Source organism: Lissotriton helveticus, chromosome 3_1 (genome assembly GCF_964261635.1).
Source record: "Lissotriton helveticus chromosome 3_1, aLisHel1.1, whole genome shotgun sequence".
NCBI classification, from domain to species: Eukaryota; Metazoa; Chordata; class Amphibia; order Caudata; family Salamandridae; genus Lissotriton; species Lissotriton helveticus.
In genome coordinates, this window is record NC_136061.1 from 1,655,666,701 (window position 1) to 1,655,689,193 (window position 22,493).

The window sequence follows — 22,493 nt, forward strand, 5'->3', positions numbered from 1 at the left end:
GCACCGCCTTAAGGTGTGGGGCTGATTTAATAAACTTCTACTTCATACTTCACCTTGACCCTGACTTTCATTTCAACAAGAACTTTTTAATTGTTCATTGGCTGCACGTTAGAATACGGGTTAGAACCCTTGTTTATGATTTGCGAGGACGGGTAAAATGTTTATTGGCTGAGGGACCACGGAAACTGTATCGCGACCTGTTGATTGGTCAAAGTACGGTTTGGTAATTGTTCATTGGTTATGGGGCCTGGAAACTACACGTGCCTGAGGCACAGTATTTACCTGCTGCACGTCTCCGCCTCCAGTCAGTGGGCGGTGATTTACAGCACTGTAATAGATGTATTTACTACTGGTATGAATGAGTGTTTGGCTAGGACAGCTGAATCCGGCCACCTCTAGCCTATCTGCCCAAGTGAACTAATTCCATTATTGTTAGAAGATACGGCGAGTCATTTGAATGACGTTAACGCTAGTAGGTTAAGGCTAAGGCAGAGCCAGTGTACACGACCCTGCCGAGCAGCAGCTTCTCTGACGTTATCAACCAGCCGCGAGCCACCCGGCGTGTACCCTCTCACACGAGCGCGTCATCTCCTGCTCCTCCCATCTGGTCTGGTCCAGATCTCGGCGACTGTCCGGTCCCAGGGAGTCTACCTGCACCCTACCTTGTGCTGCCACTGTGAGTGTTCCTATGTGCGCAGCGCCCCCGCTGCACTAAGCGAGCTTGTCGAAGTTGTGTCAGAGTGGGGGTGGGAGAGATACCACCTACCCTTGGCCGCCCACCCTGAAAATATTGATGGGTGCTGACTTGTGTTCCAATGCCCGCATCCCTCCCTCCCGTGCGCCTCCGCCCGCTGCCACACTCCTACAGGCTTGTAGCCAGCAAGTTCAAACGGTTCACCTGACCCACACTCCACCCAGACACGCCCTGTGTGCTTTACAGCACGTTCTCAGTGTACTACAGGGACGGGATGTTGTCAAGCCAGGCAGAGCTATCGATTGCCAGGCACACAACTATTATTACTTCTTCCAAGGAACCCCCCTCTAGTCCCCTCTAGTGTTTATCCTCCCACTATCCCCCTGGGGGGCGGGGCGAAACAAGGGGCATAATTAGGCAAGAGCAACAGCTGGAAAGACACCCTTTAATTCCAGATAGTGCACGTGTGCAACTGTACTCCAAGGCTATGTGTCTCTGCTGCTTCTGCAACTTGGGAAGGGGTCTTAGGTGCTTGTTCCACTATGACTGCTGAGTGGCCCAGTCTCAGGGGTGACTCCTTCAGCTGGCCCTGGATTTTTAACTATCTGTGCTTTGCATTTTGAGATTTGTAATGAATCTTTCTTTTTCATTACTTACAATTGCCATTCCCTCTCATTTGTGTAGGGCACATATACCAATGTCGTTATCTTGCAGCACGCTGTCCGTGTCCAGTTAGTGGACGACCGGAGCATCCTTGTCTTGTCTGACAGCAGCCTGGACCCCGATACAATGGAGCCTGAAAGAATGGAAGAGGAGAGTGTGGTTGAAGATTGGACTTAATGAGAACAGTATGATGTCACGAGTGTATAAGATCTGATGTGTATATGTATAAGCTCGCACTCAATTTTAAACAACAGCTTATATATAGGTAATGTCAGAATGCAGAAAGTGTTGGAGAATATAGTCCCCAAGTTTGAGCGATCTCGGAGCAAGTGGAGACAAAGATGCCCTAGCATGGAGATTTGCAGGCCATGCGGCTCATAGGGCTCAAAGAGGGCTTCGGCAAATTTTTTAATTCTCTGAAGCAGCCCTTTTCTTTTTTATTATATATAAGAGCACTTTCAAATATGCAAGTTCAGAACGTCTGCTGTACATAAAACAATTTTGTGTGATTTAATAGACTAAACTTTTGCTCCTTATATAAAACAAATTTAGCCACTTATAGGATACACATGACCGCTGACTTCCCTTCAAGGCGGAGTCAGGAATGTTTCTCAAATCATGTTTAAAATTTGTCACTTTTAATAAATAGATACCTAAAGCATAAAACGATACCACACTCATTTGCAAACAGTAGATTTTCCAATGACATAGTCCCAACATTTCCAGACATGCTGCCTACTGCTAAAACTATATAGTGTACAAACAGTGTTTAGAAATCGAGTTTTTCATATATTTGTCATTTGCACATTTCCAAGAAAAGTGTTCTATTTTGTTTTGCTCCTATTTAAATCTTTGTTTGCATAACACTTCTCAATGACAAAAAAATGTGCTTTCGTAATTCCTGATATATTTTCAAATATTGATACTATTCATATACAACCTGAGTAAATGTGTGTTAGAAAAAAAACCTGACATCTTACAGCCTTTTGTTTAAAAATGATTGTCAGATAGATCATTTGACAAAAATCTCTAACTGTAATAAGAGAATAGTAAACACATTTTAATTAGTAGCAATAAGTAAAGGGACAAACTGACATTTGACCTATGTCCTTGAACAAACAGTAAATGTGTCAAGAAAAAAAACAAGATTTAGAAGCATCTTTATTCTTCATTCATTCACACCTGTTCCTTTCCAGTTTAAGTTCACTCACCAGAATGGATGAGAAGGTCCTATAAATAGCTCGAACTGATAAACTATGACTTGCCATAGTGAGTGGGCGAGAACTGATAAAACATGACTCGCCATAGTGATTGGGCGAGTAGATTTTTCAAGGCCTGCACTGGTAATACTAGCTAGTGGGTGCAGGATACACACTCAACATGAGTTCTCCTGATCTCAAAGAACACTGTTTAGTTGGCAACATGTTGTCACCACCATGAACTTTTAATGATAAAAGGGATGTTCCCACCTGTTCCTGCTTTGGTGTCTCTGAATTTTTCGTTGTCTTCATCTGAACGCTGTCTCTCTTAGTGTCACAAGACAACCTGCAGTGAACAGGACTTACATTGTTCAAAGTAACTCCCCCACCCCTTGTACTTTGAACACGGGATGCATTAGTTACACATTACTTCCACATAAAACTGAACAAGTAACCTTCTCCTCAGTTATACAAAATAACCCCATTTAGGTTTTTACTTTATTTTAAATGGAAGCTCTAGCTGAATCATTATTTGATTGTCACATTGCCCTTTTCCAACTTTGACAATGGAGATTTGCTGTAAGGGCATTCATTTATACCACTAGAATATAGCAGCTTTATCTGTAATCATGACTTGTCTTAGTTGATGTACTAAGTGCAAATGTAGGCTGTTTGGCTCAGACACTAGTACATCTGCACTGCTGTCTTCTTGGCTAGCATCCCAGCTATGTAATCACATTGAGCCTATCCAGCCACTCGACCAATACCAATCTGGCTTCCAACCGGGTCCCAGCACCGAAACAGCCATGGTCCACATTGTTGACGATGCCTTACGATCACTCGACCAAAATGATTCCTGCCTACTAATCCTATTTGACCTGTTAGTGGCGTTTGACATGGTTAATCATCTATTGGAACACAGGATGGGTCTCTCCGGTACTGTACAAAAATGTTTTTCCTCTTTACTTCACAATAGATTTCAGCGCATTCCAATTAACCCTGCCTTTTCTGATCAGTTACCAGTGTTGTTTGGCATACCCCAAGGTACCATCTCCTCCCCGACATTGTTCGACCTATACCTGGAGCTCCTAACCGAAATCCTCAAACTCACCCACATCTCATACCACATGTATGCAGACGATACTCGGCTCTATATAAAAATCGCCTCTCCTGATGACATCAATATCCTCAATAACATCCTGATAAAAAACGCAACATTGTTTAACTCGCAACCACCTCAAACTCAATGCCCTAAAAACTGAATTCCTGTTGATCTCTCTGCCAGCCATTGCCCCTAATATCGAAGACTCGCACACACCTCTCACTGCCTTGAACTGAACCCCATACATTATTGACTCTGTACATCAGAGCCGATAGCAAGGGGGTCTTTGGACTGTAGGAACCCAAAGGACCACTGGGAACTTCAGCATTCAGGGCTAGGAGCTCCCATTGCAGAGTAGCTGCAAGTAGGCTGGGCTTATTGTCAGCGCTACAAAGCATGCTTAGCAGACAAACTGCATGAGACATCAGTGTTGCTACAAAGGGGTTTTTTGGACTCTAGGAACCCCTAATGACCACTGGGGACTTCATCATTGAGCAGCCCCAGTGCCAAGAACCACCTTGTAGGGTCGCTGCAAGGAGGCAGGGCTTATCATTAGCGCTAGAAAGCGTGCCTAGCAGACCAGCAGTGCGGGACATGCGTGGGCAACACCCGTGCCAAGGGTGGGGGACCACGGCCGGACTTACTCTCCTCCAAGGCCGGGTGCGGGGAGGACCGCCATAGGGAGATTTCCCTTACTATGGAACCGCCAGAGAAGAAAAAAAAGATGGGGGGGACTCTGCACAAGTAGGGGAACAGAGCAAAGGAGGACAGTCGTATATGATCGCTATCCCTCGACAATATATACGGTCTATGTTCGAGGATAGCATATTTGTTACAATTTTACTTAGAGCGGAAGTATAATAGTCTAGATTTTCTTTAGGCTTGCCTGACACAATTGCTTTCTCTTGGTAATATGCCCTCTGTTAGGGAGACCTCCTTGCTTCATTCAAATAAACCTATAAACCCAGGTAGCTTAAGCGACAGGTCTTATGGCTATAAGCCCAAGCAACCCATAGCCACTAACGGCCTGGATTTGAGGTTAGAGGGATCCGTACCATCCCCTAACCTTGAGGGGGGCACCGTATCACAGCCACAACTAAATCAGTTTGCTAACTCTCAAACCCTTGACCCTATAGTCCCTAACTCTCTTCCCTTGCCACCTGGGGTCCCCAAAGCACCTGCACAACCAGGCGATAAGTAGAGGGGGCCGTTTACCTTGAGGGCAGTTGGGAAAGCAAGGGGGTAACGCAGGGCTGACTCTAAGAGGATACCACAAGTCCTGAACCTCCCTCCAGCAGCATGTTCCTATGATCTCATCTGATTTTACCAAACGTCTCTAGGTTGGGGGACATTCGGACTGCGACCACAGGCCAGTTGATCTTGAAAGTCATACACTGACTAAATAACTTCAAAACCTTCAATGATCATTTAAGTGGCCACATCTTGATTGGCAGGAGAGTTGATTGGGTAGGGCCCTCACATAAATCAATCCCTGGGGATTGTGTTGCTTGTAAATTTTGATGACCCAAGGATTGTGGCAGCTCTTTTATGACAACTCCTGTATTCTACACCAAGAGTGTCTCAGATATCTGCCCTCCCATTAAGGTTCTTCTATAAACCTTGTTTTTTTGCCCCCGCTTCCCTAAGCGCAGTGAGATCAACTCTGAGACACCCGTGTGCAATATTGTGCTCCCGGCAACCTTGATTTGTTGAATTAGATACTTACCTTTGGAAGGGTTGGATGGGTGCGATTGACTGAATGTACCCCAAGATGCAGAGGTATGCGATGTGCCAGACTGAGGTGTTGGTTTCTAATGATATGTTGGTAGATTCACACAAAATGGTCAACATTTTATCCAGGAATAGTGCAGGTCTGAGGAAAAAGGAAAGGTGACCAAGTTCTATAGTGAGTCCCCCTACTTTCACTGCCTGATGTGCACAGGAACAAGAGATGGGGATTTGTTAATCGTTCCTTTTGATAAAACTGTTTTAACGAAAATTCTGCTCAGGTCGTGGGAGCGCTTGAATTATCTGTGAGGTCTATAGTAACTGGCCACCCCAAAGTATTAAATCTAGTATGGATGGGTGATTTCAATGTCTACCACTGCCCAAAGGGAAAAAAGTCAGTGTGTGGGTTAATAGATAATGAGGGGGATGCTTTGGCTCACTTTGAACATAAGGAGTATGGTGATGCCTATAATAATCTCTTTGTCAAATGGAATCTCGTAATTAGGAATGAAGCAGAGGCCCAGTCAGGTCGCCATGCTCCTTTTTTCAGGGGGTTAGATAGGGGAACCACAATTGATTTCATAATCAACTCAAAACTCTTGTGCGTTTGGCTGAGTGATTCTGAGGTGCTCTTTTCAGGGTTTAGTGACCATGCTCGTTGTCTTGCAGCCTGAAGCAGGAGGGCATATTCAAACCTCAGACTAGGGTGCCACCCACGCCAGTCCTAGCTAGGAAAAATTGCTTCACACTAAGTGCCTGATTCTGATGCAGTTAGGAAAGCCTCCTAACGCATTTGCTCCGTCCAAATCGGATCGGGAACGTGTCTTTCCAACCGAGGACGCAATTACAATGCAGTCAGGAAAGCATTCCAACCTAGGGCCCAATTACGATGCAGTTAGGAACATAGGCTCCCATTGAAGTCAATGGGAGTCCAACGAAATCCTATTTAAAAGCATCCAGATGCATCGTACTCAGTTGGTCGGATACTCCCGATCCGATTAGGTTGGAAACCATTCCCAAACCCATTTGGTCGGGCAGCTTTCCAAACCGCATCGGCATTGGGCCCTTAGATGGGACAAAGTAGACAAATCAACATTTCTCCCCGGGCGCCTCAACTGGAAAGGTATTTGTCTTCAATTCAGAATCTGCAGCACCGTTTTGTCCTTACAAGACTTTGCCTTAATTACCTCCTATTAATGCTAGGTTTTCCTGCAAAGTCATTCACTGAGGGACCTTGGCCCGTGTACGTGTGATTGAGTCCCTACCCAAAACACTTTGCACTTTATGCTTTTTTGCACATTCTATAGGTCTCAAAGGAAAAATGTATTGTCCCACTTATGAGAAGATATAACATTAGACAGTGTAGACTTGCCATCTGTTTTGTGTTTCAGTTGGACAGCCCATTGGTATGCCATGTAGTTTCATCTTATCTTTGGCAGTTTCTAAAATTCAGGCAATGCTCTTTGTTATAAAGGCCTAATATAGTGTATGGAAATATTTGAGTATCTTTTTTATAACTTTAATGAAATGTATGCTTATATTTGTATTTATGGCCTTTCGTGTTTTTTTTCGTAAGTGTTAATTTTTGATGTTTTAATTTTGTTTTATATTTTTGTTGTATTTTAGTGATAGCTATTTTATTCCTGTGAAGTTACACAACCTGGTCACCCCCTTGTTTCTTTTATGTGTACTTTTATGGTCCAGAAGCAAATAAATCTTATTGACTGACTGACCGCCTGACTACAGAATCCTTAGATATAACCTTGGACAGTGCCCTCTCCATGCAAAAGCACATCAGTGCCACCACCAGAGGAGCTAAAACCCCTCTTACCTAACACAGAAACTGACTGTATCAGGTAGAAACCGACCCTCCAAAAGCACAAACTCCCTCCGACCCAAGAATTTAACAAAAAGAAAACCTACAATTGATCTTTCTCCGGAACTGCCCCCAAAATCTGGAACTCTCTCCCTTCCAAGATCAGATGCAACCCATCCACAGTCAGCTTCAGGAAATAAATAAATAAAAGCTCTATTATCCTACAAATTCATCACACACTAAGGGTACATCTCCCCCTCATCATAAGCTACTTTTCCTGCTTGTGTGTTATTGCTTATTACCATGCCATTCACCTTTCCCCAGAGATCCTCATCTCCTGTGTTTCCTAACCATCTACCGACCACTCTGACACCCATTACACTTTGCTCAAGCTAGTATATAACTTTGTGCACTTCTCACCATTGGTTTATGTTAACTTTTTTGACAACATGACTTTTATTATGCCTCTGTATACTACCTAACGTATTGTATCATACCTTTCCTTCTTATTCTTGTAAAGCACTCTGTCACCTGGAAGGGTTTTGCTTGCACTATATAAAACTCTACATACATAAATAGGAAACCAAAAGTGCTGTCATTCACTGACAGTGGCAGCTAATTGTGACACCTTTGCATCACACTATATAAAAATCTATATCAATAAATAAAAACTGACATTTACTCTAAACTGGCGCTCTTCACTCGTCTGTCGATACCTCATCTTCAATTCGGCTACAGTTGTTGGTAATTACTGACAGCAGATACGCTGAACAGCTTACACTATGGTGGTTTGTTACAGGTCTGGCATTATTAAAAACACGTTTTGGGCTCTCTCTTCTGACGTCCATGGCTGAGGCACAACCGTACAGAAATAGTACTAGAAGGCTCTACAAGATCATACTGCTGGCAGAAATGTGCTCTGCAAATGCAGACAACATAGCTAGTATCAGATGAAATGTGTTCTCGTTAGTTTACTTTCACCTATTGTTGAGCTAAATCTAGATGTCTCATCCTTTGGATTGTGAATGTAGTGAACATTTGATGGATTGTATATTATTAACCAGGGCAGGACATTTATGAAGGGAAATTCTGTCCAATCCTATTTGTGTACCTTCCTTTCTAAATCCACCCCTTAAACCAATTGTAAAAGGCAAAGTACAAGTATTTACATTTATGCAAATCAAGTAACAATATATTTTCTACCTAGGCTGCCAACGGACGAGCCATATTGAAACTTGCCTGACCACAAACATCATCACGGAGCGAGAAACCCGAATTTCGTCTCAAGGTAAGTCTCACTAAGGTGATCTCTTTCCTATGTTAGGAGGCAATTTTCAGGTATGTTGCTGTTTAGCATGCATTACCACTAGAGCTGCTCGGTGCAGCTTACTGGAGAGGCCCTTGTACATACTAGTACCCTTCTGCAATATCACTTCTGGAGTGGATGTCCCTGCCTGAGGTAGGGATTCCTCCCTCCAACACACACTGTGTGGACTGACTAACAATTGAGGGTGCACACAGGCATAACAAAAAATTATTCTTATATAATGTTCTGTATGCTGACTTTTTTGGTCTTGTTGGCCATCTTTTTTCTTGTAGTTTGGATCGGCATAAAGGCATTTATGACAAGAGTTGTATGTTTATTTTGTGAATATTTGTGAAGAGGTATGAACTGAATAGTGACTAACAGCTTTGTAAATATCCTGTAGTCCAAATTAAAGAGTACACTAAAGTTTAAAAAGCAGGCAGTTTTCTAGCATTCAAATTAATCTTTATTCGTTCTCTTGAAAGACATGATAAATGATACATAATAACAAGCATTACAAATGCAATAGGTCTCGCCTTTTGCTTTGCTATGCAATACCATTAGCAAAGCAAATGGCTTTAACTTAATCAAAGGCAAGACCTGTTGCATTTTCAATGATTTTTTTCTCCGGACTTCAGTGACAGCAGGCACAATGATGTGCGCGTGGTGAGCGTTGTACAGGAAGGGAAATCCTTTCAAGAGAGTCATTTTCTCTCTGGATTATCCTTCTGGTTTTGAACCAGGAGCAGCAACATTGTCGTGGTGTCACCAGGGCTTTAAGTGGAAGTTTTTTTCAATATTATATACAAGCCTTTGTTGCTGTTTATTTATCTTCTGCAACTAGCAACCATTGACAAAGCCAATAGTTCTGACTTGTAGGTATGATGTGACTTGTTGTATTACATATCTGGACGCAATTATAGGAACAGCAAAATACAAGACGGGTGGCACACTGTGCTAAGCACAGAATTTTTGTTTACGTGTTTGTAAGCACGCAGCAAACAATGCTCTGTCTCACGCCCCAGTGTGAGCAACACTCGTGGACAAACTGCAACAAAATCAACATTCAAGCTCCAGAGGCGATAGCAGCCACTGCTGCGTGTGGATAAATGTCTTTGTCAAATGAGTGCAGGCACCGCCGCCTTCCATGGCCCTTATTGCGCGTGTTGTGTGAAAGCACTCAATACACACTGCCTAAAGTATCGAAGGAAGTAAGAAACCTCGTAATGACCATGGACTCCAAGCTGTCGATGAATGCCCAAGTGGATAAACTAGCAAGATCAAGCTTTGTCACTATAAAAACACTGCAACAAATTTTCCCTCATTTGGGATTTCCACACAAGGTCCAAGCTACCACACTCCCTTGTTCTGTCCAAACTCGATTACGCCAATAGCCTCTACCACGGATCACCTTTAACGACCATGAAAAGATTACAACGGATTCAGAACTTGGCTGCCAGACTACTTTTGCATATCAAACCGCGAGACCACATCTCCCCTGCCTTGAAAGCCCTGCATTGGTTAAGGGTTGCCAGAAGATCCACGTTCAAGCTGCTTTGTATCACCCACAAAGCAAATCATGGAATGGAACCACTCTACATCAGGAATAAAATCACCAAACGCATTCAACAAAGGAACCTCCGCTCTAAAGGAGCATCTCGCCTCAAAATCCTACCATACAAGAAACAAGCATTTACAATGCTATGGTCTCGGCATTGTTAAAGTTAGAGCTATTGGCATTGCTCATGACATTATTTGAATTTATTATGCCCTACACACACAGAGATCCCCACACACACACAGATCCCCCACACACCCAGATCCCCCCACACACACAGATCCCCCCACACACACAGAGCCCCCCACACACACAGAGCCCCCCACACACACAGAGCCCCCCACACACACAGAGCCCCCCCACACACACACAGAGCCCCCCCACACACACAGAGCCCCCCCACACACACAGAGCCCCCCCACACACACAGAGCCCCCCCACACACACAGAGCCCCCCCACACACACAGAGCCCCCCCACACACACAGAGCCCCCCCACACACACAGAGTCCCCCCACACACACAGAGCCCCCCCACACACACAGAGCCCCCGCACACACACAGAGCCCCCGCACACACACAGAGCCCCCGCACACACACAGAGCCCCCCACACACACACAGAGCCCCCCCCACACACAGAGCCCCCCACACACACAGAGCCCCCCACACACACAGAGCCACGAAAAGTGGCACAATCAGGGGTGCAGAGGCAAGAAAAACGGCACAATCAGGGGGCAGATGGCAGGAAAAACGGCACAATCAGGGGGCAGAAGGCAGGAAAAACGGCACAATTAGGGGGCAGAAGGCAAGAAAAACAGCACAATCAGGGGAACAGAGGCAAGAAAAACGGCACAATCAGGGTAACGGAGGCAAGAAAAACTGCACAATCATGGTAACAGAGGCAAGAAAAACGGCACAATCAGGGGGCAGAGGCAAGAAAAACGGCACAATCAGGGGGGCAGAGGCAAGAAAAAACGCACAATCAGTGGGGTTGAGCAAGAAAAACAGCATAATCAAGGGGGCAGAGGCAAGAAAAACGGCACAATCAGGGGGCAGAAGGCAAGAAAAGCGCACAATCAGGGGGCAGAAAGCAAGAAAAGCACACAATCAGGGGGCGGAGGCAAGAAAAACGGCACAATCAAGGGGCAGAAGGCAAGAAAAGCGCAAAATCGGGGCAGAAGGCAAGAAAAGCGCACAATCAGGAGGCAGAAGCCAAGAAAAACGGCACAGTCAGGGGGGCAGAAGGCAAGTGGGTTTACTGGCTTCAACAGCACCATGTGTCGTAGTGTTTAGTGGTGTTGCGTAAAACAGGGGCGTTGCGGAGAGCGGGCTGGCGTTGCATAAAGTGGCATTGTACTGAGAGGTGTTGTGTGGAGTGGCATTGCGTAGATTAGAGTGGTGAGTCGTGGAGTGCAGTTGTGTGGAGCGGGGTTGCATAGAGTGCCTTTGGTTGAAGTGGAGTGCAGTTTTGTGGAGTGGTGTGCAGCTGTATGGAGTACAGTGGCGTGGCGTAGCGTTATGTGGAACGGAGTGGCACTGTGTAGAGTGGCGTTTCCTTGAATGTCACTGCTTTGAGTGGCGTTGCATAGAGTGAAGTGGGTTGGGTAGAGTGAAATGCAGTTGTATGGAGTACAATTGCGTAGCGTGAATTTGTGTTGTGTGGAGTTGTGTTAGTGAAACAATTGGCTTGAAAGGAAATAGATTCAGAACTGCATTAAAGAATTGTACTTCAACTGCAGAACGAGAAATACCAAAACTGTGAAAATGTGCACGAACAGTATTAGCAGTAACATAAAGCAGTGTCATTGTTTCCTGTTTACAGAAATGGAGCCTTCAGATGTGAGGGCCATCTGGCTTGATTGGGATGGGGTGGGTGGGAAGGAGAGGGAAGGAGGCTGCAGGCAAGAGAGCGAGGGAAGAGCCATATATTTAAACATTGACCATGACATTTACTGAAGCTTCCAAGACCTATCAATGAGTTTAACATAAGGACGGGGAAGCAGCAATAGCATCTGGGCACAAGTGAAAAAAACAGACCTCTGTCTTTGAATGCACAGCACATTGGGTAAGATAAGAGCAAGATTTACAGCCCTGTTTACTCCAGAGCACTGTAAACCAGGAGCAGTGGTCTCAAGTGCTCTAGCTTAAAGAAACAAATAGTGCTCACAGGCTCTGAGTAACAACACATGTAATAGGAGCAGTCTTTGATAATGGGAGGAGCTTTTAAAGCCCATATCCTGAATACAGCATGTCTCGCAGAGACAAAGCCCATGCTGCCATGCTGCCACGAGACCTAAAAACCTTGAAGTGCCATTCTGTGTGTTCTGAAAGGAAAGAGTAACTTACACTGCTTCAAGTATCTAAATTGTAAGTATGTCTATTGTGACACCTCTCTGTATCTTGGCTATTTGTTTTGTATTCACTATTTGTCCGCACTTCAATCTCCCACTCTGGTTTCTGTTCTCAAATTTACCTGTCATGCTTTGTAGGATATTGTCCTTTTGCAGCTCATTTCTGTTTCAATTATTAATTCCATATAAGTAAAGATTGAAAGTTAGGGAGGCGCTTTGAGAGCAAGAAGTCAAAGTTATGTCTTTGTGAACAACTTATTAACAATGTGTGAGTGCATAGTCTAGATTCAAAAGGGTGAGTTGTGGGCCTTAAATTTTCAGCGAGAACATGTGACAACCTGGAGGGCATGTTTCAAAGCTAGAGCTGTTCTGGTTTAAAAATTCCATTATTTCACTTGAAGCTTTCTGTGAGTGAAAGCATGCATTCAGAGGTATTTTGGAGTAATATTTTTTTTTGTTTAGCACAACCTGAGCCCTGATTACGAGTTTAGGTGTTATTTATTGCACATGGTAAATGATGATACCACAGGATATTTTATTTATTGTGTGTGCTAAATTACACCGATCCCAAGTTTGTGGGGAATAACATTTGGATTTTGGTGTTTAATGCACCAAAATCTGGATGATGCGTTAAATACTGCACAATTTCCCAGTAACTGTTGGCAGGGTTACCCTGCAGAACTTTAACAACAGCTGAATTATTTAATGCATCCGATAATTATCAGATATGTTAACCCCTTCCATGCTGATGACGAGCTCAGCTCGTCATCAGCGTTACCTGCCGTGTGCTGATGACGAGCTGAGCTCGTCATGTATCGCGGTAATGTTTAAAAATGCCGCACACAGCGGGAAAAGCTGCCGCACGCATGCGGTTAAATACAGCCAAACTCGTAAGTCTGACCCATGAATTAACTGGGGTTTACCCATGGGTCAAAATTCACTGGGCTATTGAAATTTGAAATCCAAGAACTCTTTTGTGATGTTCGACTAAATGCTCTTTTCAATATAATACGAAAAAAATGGATTCTGGTCTTTAAAAAACGTGGTTTATGTTGGTTGGGGCAGTAGCAGTATGGCCAGCAGTGCACGCACAACTTGCTTGAAAGTAACCGCATGACAGATGATCACTTGTGAAAGAGCTGCCCAGATTGATAGTTAAGGACTTTTCCCTTACCTAAGAGGTCTGCCTTGTTCAACAGGATGATGGTATAGCATCAGCCTAATTTGTTGTCTCCATGTATACTTCTACCACAGCAGCCATGCTGGTTAAACAGTCTCCTGCCCTGGCTGTCTGGAGCCGTTCCCCCTCACTCAGGCTCAGTGTGCTTTTCCTTCCCTCACTGCACCAGCCCCTTTGGGGATAAGCCCACTATACCGTTTGTGGTGCCCAGTCTGGGCCTCCGCCTGCCCATGATGCCTCCTGTATTATCATGGTCTACCCTTTGCTTCGATTCAGTTGACAGCACTGGAGTTTTGAACAATATGCTACTCTGCTATGTCGTGAAGGTCAGGAGGACTGCTGCAGGTCTAATTCAGAAACTGAGTGGGCCAAATTGGGCCATGCTTCATTCTCCACGTTGAGACTGACTCATATTCTGACTTTTCTTGCTCTTGGTGCCACACTGACCACCAAAGACTGCAGTGCAACCATTATCGAAGGTGCAGCAGACACTTGGGGACCGAGGCCCAGGTCATGAGAGGTCGCCTACACTACAGTTCTAAAGCTTTTTACGACTAATCCCGCCCCCCTGATATACCTCTAAAATAAATTGTTTTCCAGTAATTTTCATTTCTGATTTGTGTTTTTGGATCATTAGAGAAGTAATTTAGCTTGGGTAGATATTGCTGATTCGGATAGAATTTTGCTGGGCGACATGTTTAAAAATGGCCGATGTATTGCTGTGATGTCGTCATATTTCAGTAACCATGATACCTATATACTTCATTTGGGTGTCAAAACATAGGTTTTGGGGTTCAGGTAGTCTTCTAGAGACGGAAAGTAATCCTTAGAGCAACCCTTCCGCAATTTTCCAAAATAGTGGCTATCATAGAGGAAGAAGCGACCTATATAGAAATGAAACAAACGATGATGAAGAGCTTATTAAGCGCTCAAATGCTGAGGTGTCTTGGCGCTGGTGTGTGTACACGGGGTTTCAGGGCTTTCCTAAAGGATAGAAGGTTAAAATGCCACAGGCATTTCATTTCATAAGGCTTTATCCGAAGCAAAAAACAATGTCCATAAAAGCACACATATAATAAATGAAATTCCAATTACAATACAATTACATTTATAATTAGACAGCCAATGTTTAAAAAGAAACATAATATACAGGCGAGGACAGAATAAATATATAAAAACTCATACTTTTCCTGACATTAATGGCTTTAAGTAGGAAAGTAGCAGTAAAAAAACAAACATCAGGATGATGCAAGTTAAAAAGCAATATCATAGAATCATGTACTGTCCTGACACCAAACTTGACAAAAATAACGATGCCGGACCCTGAGCCTTTCCCTCTTTGCTAGCGCCAATGCTATCTAAAACCTCAGTGATGGTAATATCCAAAGGGACAATGGGCCAACAGTCCTGTTGGTTACCCAAGGCTTTGGCCGAGTCAAAAAAAGTGGAAAAATGAGAAATCCATGTTTCCATGTTTCCATATTGACCTTAGATGTTAATTCTGGTACCTTCTCATCTTTAAGAAACGGACAATTAACAGTGGCCCAAAATAATGTACAGTTTTTTGTCTCTGCAGCCTGTGTCAATTTATCCCAGAACTCATGTTGTAACTCCGTCTTCCTTCGCTTTACTATAGTCTTATAATTTAATCTAAGCTGGGACACCTGACTCCTAACTCTAGGTCTGGCTGCCAGTGCCTCTTTAAGCTCTTTTAGCGCAATTGTGCATGCGTGGTCACACCATCCCCTTCGTTGGTCGGTCTTATGCTCAGCTGATTTAGTAAACTTTTTGTCAATAATGGAATTAATTCTAATAAAATGTCGAGTTAGATCGACAGTGACGTCATCATGCTCCAGGATCGCACTAATTTCTGATAAACAGCTATTTATAATTGAATCGGATGTCATTTCAGCTTTATCCCCTTTCCATCTTAGCCTTGTACCATTAGGTCTTTGAGGTTCAATGTTAACAATAAAGCCCAAATCAGGTACAGGTTTTTCTTTCCAGAGAGTGGTCTCAATAATAACACAATTATGGTCGCTAAGCATGATATCCACGACCCTAGGGGCCAAACTCCAGGGGATAAGGTTAGATGACATACATATAAAATCAATAACGGTATTTGCCCCCCTACCTAATAAAGTGGGAATGCTCTCACCTAAATCGTTCTTCTCATTAGCCAATATTTCCATATCATGTGCCGCTAATAAATTATTCAGGGATTCCCCATACTTGTTATGAGGGAAATGGAGATCCGCGCCCCCAAAACGATTGGTGACCCCGCATGTACTTTGGTTGGAGATGGGACAAACAGCAGTATTAAAATCCCCCGCCAAAATAAATTCAAAAACAACATTTGAACCTGCTATAATGTCAACCAGGGCACTCTCTAAAGCATTAACCACCAGGTACCTGGAGCTGTCAAAATTTTTATTATAAAACTTAATTAAAAGGATATGTCTTTCATCCTCCTGAGAGCGCCATCAAATCTGAGACTGGGCCCCCACTAATACATGTTTTTTAACAATTATGGGAATTTTAACAGAGATCAAAACCAAAAGCCCTCCCTTAGCTCTACCAGAAGTAGATGCCGTAGCGGGTAACTGGTAAGAAACAAAACCGTTGTAACCAGTAAAGTTTTTACACCAAGTTTCCTGGAAACAAATGATATCAAAAAGGTCAACAAACTCTGACCACCCCAGGCAATCGTCTTTGGACGCTAGACCCGCAACGTTCGAACTGGCAATAAAACAACTCGGGGGCCCAGTGGATAATTGAATAATTTCATCTGGGATAATACTGGTTGGGCTTAAACAATGATTATCCAGTGTATCATTAGTATTGGGGAGGATTGCACTTTGCCTATCTACTACAGGTAAACCCCCACTACACCCATCAGATTCACCCACTGAGCTATTTATCATGCGACAATCATAGTGCAAACTTACGTTGGCAGGGGGCCCTGTAGTATCTCCTTCTGTCTCTACTCCACAAAGTAAGGTTTCTACTTCGGGCAGGGAGAGGGCCTGGTCAGGATCCAGTCAATCATTGGAGTCTAAGCCACTCAGAGATTGATAGCGGTTAGATGTTACCACCTCAAAACCGCTAGACACACTAGGGGCACTACCTCTACCCCTCCCAAAACCATTGGTAGGCTGAACAATTAAATGTCTATAGAAAAACCCCAAGGGTCTGAGTGAAATTCCCTGGTCATTCGGTGGGCGAGAGGTGGCTCTGATCAAAGAAGTGGTGGCAAGGTGTGCGTTTTTGAAATTTACAATTACACAGTCGCCACTAATATTGTTATGTGAATTCCCTATCCAATTGGTTCTTGTAGTGGATAGAATCTGATCAGACAAAGCTGCTGGGAAACCGCACTCTCGTTTAAGCCAGGCCACAGTTTTATTCTTCAAAGATTCATGTGTTTCCGGATTACTATGGGGCCCCGTCTCCCTAACTGGTGGGACATTGGTTAAGACTGCCACATATGGTGCACAGTCTGGGGGTAAGTCGGGCTGCGAATAACCATATCGCTTAGTCTTCTCTTTAATTAGCCCTGGCTTATCCACTGGAACTATATCAGTAGGAGTATTTAAACACATCGTGGGCACAGGATTGGATACAGCTACAGTAACTGGGCATGAACCACCATTGGGTATCTTTGGTGTCTCCGTTATAGATCCATGGGCCCTTTTAACTGCTTCTAGGCTAACCTTTGACCCTGTATGTGAACTCAGAAGGCCACCCAACCTCTTTACTTCCCCTGAAATAGTGTCAAGTTTGTCCATTAAAGGTTTAATAATTTTATCAAACTTAGCATCTATAATACTAATTAAGAGCGCTAACTGCTCGGGATCTAGGTTAACTTAAGAATTATTGATTACTGTTACTGGGTCACTAACAGCACAGTTGGATAATGGGTCAGATCTTTTTTTGTTATGGTTCCCCCCGTTTTGGTAGGGTTGTCCTACCAAAACTCCTCCCTGATCTTAATACTCTCTGGGCTCTTGGAGCCGGTGAGCATGATACTAATAGATCATGAGGAGCCTCAGGCGTGACCAGGTTGGGCTCTAGTTCTGTATGAGTAGCCGTGGTTGGAAGTACATGAAATTCCAGGTTACAACTAAGATCCACTAAAGAGGTAGACAAAGACGTGGGTGACTTGGGTGAACTAGGTAATCGAACAGAAGGACTCCCCCCGTCCCAATGATAGTCTGCGTTCTTTGTTGATTTTGTCTACCACTTTTACAAGGTAATTGTCAAGGGTAGCTAAAGCAGGACGGGTGTTTCCATTGTTACCTTTAGACATGATTGGCTCTCTCAAAATACTTACAACAAGCTAAAAAAAAAGAAAAACATAAAATAATAATCCGAAAAGCCTTGATAAGGGATAATACAATATTCCCTAAAACTGTTAAAAGAAACGCAGTCCTGGGGGCAGACGAACAGGAAAGCAAGTATAAAAACAATTACAGTCCCAATGTAAACAATGAATGAGTGGTGGTCTCAATTACCATGTCCAATACGAACTACGGTCCCGCCCTTGTCCCGGGCTTCTCCCGGCGCACTCCCGCGACGTGGGTAATGAGGGTGTAATTTATGCGCCTCCTGGCGCTCCTACGCGGTGTGCGGCTTCCGGCCGCGATGCTCTCTGGGACCCATAGTCCCCACCAGCCCAAGCTCTCCCACAACACTGCAGCAGCCTCACAGGGCTCGGCGGCGGGAGGCGGGAGGCGAGCGCAGACAGAGCCGCGGGTCCAGCGGTGAGAAGGGGAAGCAGGCAAAAGTTCACGGAGCCCCCTCAGGTGAGCTGCTAGCTCCAGAGATGGTCCCCCGCTCCTCGCAGCAACCTCACAGTTCTCGGGAGGTGCGGCGGTGGGCGGCAAAAGCAGGCAAGCCGCAGGTCCAACTAGAAAGGGGAAGTAGGCACAAGGACACAATGCCCCCACAGGAGCACCGCTAGCTCCAAAAACAGTCAAAACAGTCAATTTCCGCAGTTGTGCTGCACAGCTAGACAGAGACCTGCCACCCCATCTGGCCCGTCAAAACTTTGGGGTACATATCAGACCAAGACTGGGCGACCGTAGGTTTCGTGAGGGGGTATAGAGCCTGAGCATTTCCTGACAGTCATCTGAACCCCCACAGTATCGTGCCTTGTGCACCAGACAGAGCGCCTTATATTCAATACTCTGCTGGACGGGGAGCCAGTGCAATGCCCTTCTTCCCTGTGACGTGGGATGACCCTTAGGGAGCTTTAGAATTAGTCGTACCGCAGCATTCTGCAATGATTGAAGTTTGCTAATCTGATTTTTATCAATGCCCAGAAATATCGCATTACAATAGTCCAATTTGGACAGAAAAAGAGCAACCATTACCGTCTTCTGTAGTATGAGGGGAATAAAAGGAAAAATTTTACGCAGGGTCTTTAGCAGAAACTGGCAGACGTTAAACTGTTGACCTGTGCCGACATATTAAGTTTATAATCAAAAATGACCCCAAGGTTCCTCACCTTCCTAACAGGGTGGGGACATTCACCAGCCTCCAACGGCCACCAAGAATTGTTCCATATTGGTGCTCTGTTGCCAAACTCAATCACTTCTGTCTTTTCTGTATTAATTTTCAGAAAGCTTAGACTCATCCAATTCATGATGTTCTTTAGACAGAGTTGAAAGCTGGCAGCTGTTAGTTCAGGCCTGTCCGACAAGGATATCACCAGTTGTGAGTCGTTGGCATATGACACAAATGTGAAGCCATGTTTCCTGACCAGTATTGCCAGTGGCTTCACATAGACGTTAAACAACATCGGGGACAGAGCTGATTCTTGTGGAACACCACAAGGCAGGCTGAAACTGTCCGATTGTAAGCCGCCCCAGCTCAGACTCTGTTTCCTATTCTCTAAAAAAAAGAGGAGAGGAGGGCCAGAGCAGAGTCACCGATTCCTATCTCCCGTAGTCGCAGCACCAACACTGTGTGATTCACGGTGTCGAATGCGGCCGACAAGTCAAGGAGAACAAGGATTGCCCTACCTCCACCATCCACTACTCTCCGAATCCACTCTGAGGCTGCAATCAGGGTGTATTCTGTGGAGTGTCTTGGTCACCCGTTAGAGGAGGCAGACCCTGATGCAGAGGTCAGACCCGGGACCAGGGTTTAATTCCCGACGCGGCAGGGTCTTGAGCTCATAATGTCCACGGACTCGATAATTCTCGCCTCTGGGCCTACTCGAATCGTGGGTTCACACTCTGCAACTCTGGGCAATAGCTTGCTTAATCTCCACTACGGCCCCACCGCAATGGGATGCCTGGTCTTCACCTTGGGGATGCCCAGTAGGGGTAATCTCGCAGGGAAAGACCAGGACGGGTTCCCAAAGCAAGCGCCTTGAGACCTTACGGTGATAAGGCGCTATACAAGAGCGTATGATTACGATTATGATTACGAAAAGCCATTCTGGGTAGGGTCCAGTAGCCTTTTACTCTCTAAATAGTCTGTCAGTGTCTTATTGAGCGATTTATCGAGGACCTTAGCTACAAATGGTAGACCTGAAATCAGTCGATAATTTTTTAATTCGGGAGGCTCTAGCGTAGTTTTCTTCAAAATTGGCCTAATACACGCAATCTTCCAGGCCGCAGGGTAAATCCCTGATGCTAGAACTTGATTGATCAGAGGAGTAAGAGTTTCACTAATCCTCTCAGCTGCCAGGTGCATGATGGCAGGGGTCATTAGGTGACCCAGATTTGATAGACTTTAAAAGGTTCATTACAACCTCTCCAGAAAGGGGCTTAAAACATGTTAGCTTGGTTGGTACTGTCTCCCCCATGAGAGATGTTTGATGACAAACTGCCTGAATATTTAGTGGGTTAGCAAGGCCATCATATATCATTTGTATCTTATTCTGGAAAAAGGCCGCCAGCTGATTACAGAAAGCCTGATCAGGTTTAAACAAATGAACCTGCTGTGGTTTAGGTAAAAAAGTAACAGATTTAAAAAGTTCTTTGACTGAATTTCCTGCTTCTTGAAATACTCTTTTAGCTTCCAGAATAGCCTCCTTATACTTTTTCAAGGCCCCATTGTAGGCGTCTTTGCTCTTTTTTTTACTATAGTCTTCTCTCCAGAGGCGCACAAACCTACTACCTTCCACCTTCAGCCCTTTAAGTTCAGGGCCATACCAAGGTGTCACCAGTGGGCTCCTCTTCGCTGTTCCGATATGTTCAGGGGCAACGCAGTTGACCACACTCAAAATCCACTCATTAAACTGGGACGAAGCGACCTCATTGTCGCTAACAAATATTGGAGAAGAGTGGTTGAGAGCATCCTCTAGGTCTTTACTTTTTGCTTTATTCCAGCATCGGAACATGACCCTAGTTGCTTTAAAGGGGGAGCACTTCTTTAGGGCCTTGACCCTGACCTCAAAGAACACCGCCTTATGGTCCGACCAGGGAAGTGGCTCCACTCGTGCCAGTGTGATATCGGGGTTATTAGAAAAAAGTCCATCCAAAGTATGACCCCCTTGGTGTGTAGATTCAGACACTAGCTGGCAGAGGTCGTATGCCTTTTCAATCCTTTTATGTATACACTAAACAATGTTTATGATCTGAATATGAAAAACATTTTTTATCACTTCTCTTTAAGACACATTTCCATAGTTCACTTAATTTGTTTTGGCAACCGCTTGCGGTACATTTGCAGAACGTTGAGCATTTAAGAAGAGCATATTGACAGGGACATCTTTTTGTAGCACAGGTTTTGCATGTAAGTTCTGTGGGTAGAGGCTTTAGACATCTTTAAAGTCACATTCTTCTTCTGTCTCAGCAAATCCATTTAGAAACTTCACAGGCTCAATAGTTAAAGCAACAAGCTTTGTTCTAATTTTGCTCATAGGGACACACCGCCGTAAGAATATATGCCTTTTTAAGAACACTGAACATCGCTGGGTCAAGTTTTTTGTACAGAATATGAAGTTGGATTGTGTCTTTTCCCGCTTGTTTCAAAACGTATCCATAACTGACAATCATTGACTTATGAACATTGCAATAAATCTGAGTAGCACACTAATAACATTTGTATCTTTGGGAAAGGGAACTGGAGAAATGGGCAGACACAGAAAATAGAATTTTGCAAAGAGCAGCAAACCGAGGCATAGGGAACCTGGAAACCGTAAGAGACTGGTGGATGACCTGTGGACCCCGGACCTAGATCAGACAGCAGAAGAAGACCTACCAAATTCGCTGCCACAGGAAAGGGACAGTGAGATGGGGACACAGAGGGTATAAGGATGAGAGTTGAGAGGACACCCCTTGCCACATGCAAACCCAAGACAAAGATAGAACAGACAGATAAAGAAGAGCACACACATCACTGGAAAATATAAACTGAGAACAAAGCGATTCGTTCCGGTGTGGGGGTTGGGGGGCAGAGGAGGAATGGGAGTTAGAATCGGTTGAACCTGTTAAACAGTTTTTTCTCTCTTTCGTAACAACAATAAAACAGAAAAAAGAATATTCTAACACAACCATATGGATATGTAAATGTTTGAATGTACGCACATTTGAATATGTGAACCAAATGCCAATCAAATCTGTTAAAAAGAAAATAACATTTGTGTAATTTGACAGTACAATGACTTGTTTGCAACTATTTTGATCAGCCCTCTCAAAATGTGGCACAACGCTCAGGTCAGCTTCCTCAAATTTGCTGTTAAGTTCTTCAACAATAGGGCCCATAACATTCTTTGACAAACTATGAACTTGGTTTTCAGGTTTTCCGATTTTGAACTGAGTGTATTGAATATTGCCTGGCCTTGCATTTTCTTTTGACTAGAGTGCACTCTCTGCCTTGTTCACTTCTGAGATAAGATATGCAAAACCTAATTTGTCATTCTTGTTCCAGAAAGCATTCC

At 44.3% G+C, this 22,493-nt stretch overlaps 1 protein-coding gene across 1 annotated transcript in view; it reads left to right on the forward strand.

The window, feature by feature from the left end:
* The first annotated feature begins 307 nt into the window (after positions 1–307).
* SNX4 (sorting nexin 4) overlaps positions 308–22,493 on the forward strand; it is a 480,207-nt gene continuing 458,021 nt past the window's right edge. The window contains exons 1-2 of the mRNA XM_078682437.1: positions 308–676; positions 8,410–8,490. The gene's annotated coding sequence lies outside the window, so the exon portion shown is untranslated. The remainder of the gene's footprint in view (positions 677–8,409; positions 8,491–22,493) is intronic.